This window comes from Chinchilla lanigera, unplaced genomic scaffold, assembly GCF_000276665.1.
Source record: "Chinchilla lanigera isolate Chin_1 unplaced genomic scaffold, ChiLan1.0 scaffold00007, whole genome shotgun sequence".
NCBI classification, from domain to species: domain Eukaryota; kingdom Metazoa; phylum Chordata; class Mammalia; order Rodentia; family Chinchillidae; genus Chinchilla; species Chinchilla lanigera.
In genome coordinates this window covers 8,361,631-8,363,989 of record NW_004955408.1, presented here as the reverse complement: position 1 = coordinate 8,363,989, position 2,359 = coordinate 8,361,631, and the positions used below count along the sequence as shown (strand labels likewise).

General features: G+C 43.8%; 1 pseudogene; it reads right to left on the bottom strand.

Moving 5' to 3' along the window:
• Positions 1 to 826: 826 nt before the first annotated feature.
• LOC102018475 lies at positions 827 to 1,342 on the bottom strand (annotated as a pseudogene).
• Positions 1,343 to 2,359: the final 1,017 nt, after the last annotated feature.

Below are 2,359 nucleotides of genomic sequence, written 5' to 3'. Positions count from 1 at the left end.
AGAGAGAGCCAGAGGAAATGTTGAGATGGACACACAGAAGTGGAGGAAGCCCTATGAAGATGAAAGCTGGGATTGGAATGATTCAGTCTCTGGCTAAGAAGTGCTGGTGGACGTTAGAAGCCATGAGGGAAAAAGAGTAGGTTCTTTCCTGGACCATCTATGGGGACCATGGACCTCTGATGCCTCGATTTTGGACTTCTGGCCTCCAAAATTTTGAGACAACAAATTTCTGATTTTTTCAGCCACTAACTCTGTGGAAGGTTGTTATAGCAGTCACAGGAATCTAATGTAGTTTTGATCAAGACCAATCACAGTAAAAACATCAGGGTGAATTACTAGTGTCTAGTTGTCCTGAAGGAATAAGGCCCAACTGTATTGCTTATCATTACAAATTCTGCCTGCTGGCTTTTGGCTAGTTCACTCTGCCTGGAATCTGTCAAATTTTTATTTTTTTATTTTTTATTTTTGGTGCTTTAAACAATTTATTTGACTGAAATGAACTTCCATTTATTTAACTACAGTGACTTCCATTTATTTTGCTACATCTTTTTTCCCCATGGTGATTTACAGGATCTTCAAGCCAATATAAATTATTTCATAAAGATGTGGTCATCCGGCTATACTGCTACACAATACCTCAGCAATATCTTTCTGCAAGAAAAACACCAAAGAGTAAAAGACCTGACATAATTAATTAGGTGGGATGAAAACCTACTCCAGATACTTGTTTCTGAGGTAGACGCACCAAACACCTATTCAATTAAGAAAACCATCCTTACAGGATGGTTTTTTCTGTTTAAGTAGGGCCTAGAGCACCTAGGGGCAATTAGGTGCTGAATGGCAGAGCTCCATCTCCAGCTTGTGCCACGAATCCATAGGGAATAGATTCCAACAACTCAGGCTCCTTCCCATTGGTTCTCACAAAGTGTGCTGTTCTGGGCGGGGCAGGCTGGTGCTTCTGTTCAACCCAGGTTCCTTTCTCTTTGGCTTCCTTCCTTTTCTGATCATTTTCCTTGACACATTTCAGGATGCTGTCTCGATTCTTTGAGTGCTTAGTATGCTCACTACACACATTAATCCTCTTGGCAAGAATCTTGCCCTTCACTTGCTTGTTTACAACAACGCCAACAGCGTGCTGGGTAACACTGTAGACTCTTCCTGTTTTGCCATGGTAACATTTGTGTGGCGTTCCTTTTTGCACAGTACCCATTCCCTTGATGTCTGCAGGATCACCCTTTTCGTAGATTGGCATATATGTGGCCAAAGGAACAACCCCATGTTTTCTAAAAGGTCTAGAGAACATGTACTGGGATCCCCTCCTCTTTTCCTTTGTGTTCATCATTTTGGTAAATTACTGGAAGATGGTGGTTCTGGCCAAAAGGTGTCAAATCTTAAAACTGTTCATACATATCAATTCTTGATAATCTTTGATCCTTTCACCCCACTCCTTAAACTCTCTCCTCTTTCCAATTCCCCTGCCCCCCTTTTCCTTCTCCAAAAGATCTGCCTCTATTTTTTTTACAATTCCCCCTTTATTTTACTCTTTATTTGATATTTTATATTTCTCATATGAGGAGCTACATGACATTTAACTTTCTGTGTTTGACCTATTTCACTTCGCATTATGGATGCAAAATCTCTCCATTTTCCTTCAAATGACATGATTTAATTATTCTGTATTTTTTTTCAGATTTTATTCATGTTATTTTTCTTGTGTAAGAACCCTTATGTTTTGGCTCCTGCTGGAGCTCAAGTCCACTGGACAGAGACTCTGGTGTGGGTTTTTACAAGAGCGTGGGTGAGTTCCTGATAGGGAGACTTGGTGAACACAGTCTTTTCCCAGATGTCAGGGGTCAGGTGGCTGTAGGTCTTGGATATGGCATCAAAGGTGGCTGAGTAAAATTGCCCAAAGTAGCAGTGCAGCCCCTGGCAGAGGTGCAGCAGTCATCAGTACCAGCCAGCAGCAGCAGCTTCTTGGGCAAGGGGCTGAGACGATGCCAGTGCCTCTGGGGGAGGGATCAGACGCACCAATACAGAGCCACTGCGGCCCGTCACCTTGCAAAGGACAGTGTGGGGCTCGCTGATCTTGTTCCCCCAGTAGCCTCTCCGCACTGGGAGACGGAGAGCTTGGCCGGGATGATGGCCCCACGAATGGCAGTGGCTACTTCCTTGGAGCACTTTACATCCAGACCAACACGACCATTGTAGTCCCCGTGGTGACAAATGCCTTGAGCCGGGTCCACTGGCCAGCACGAGTCTGCTTCTGCGCAGGCATGATCTTTAGAACTTCATCCTTGAGGGATGTACCCAGGAAAGTCAATAATCTCAGACTCCTTAATGGGTAAGGAGAAGAGATAAA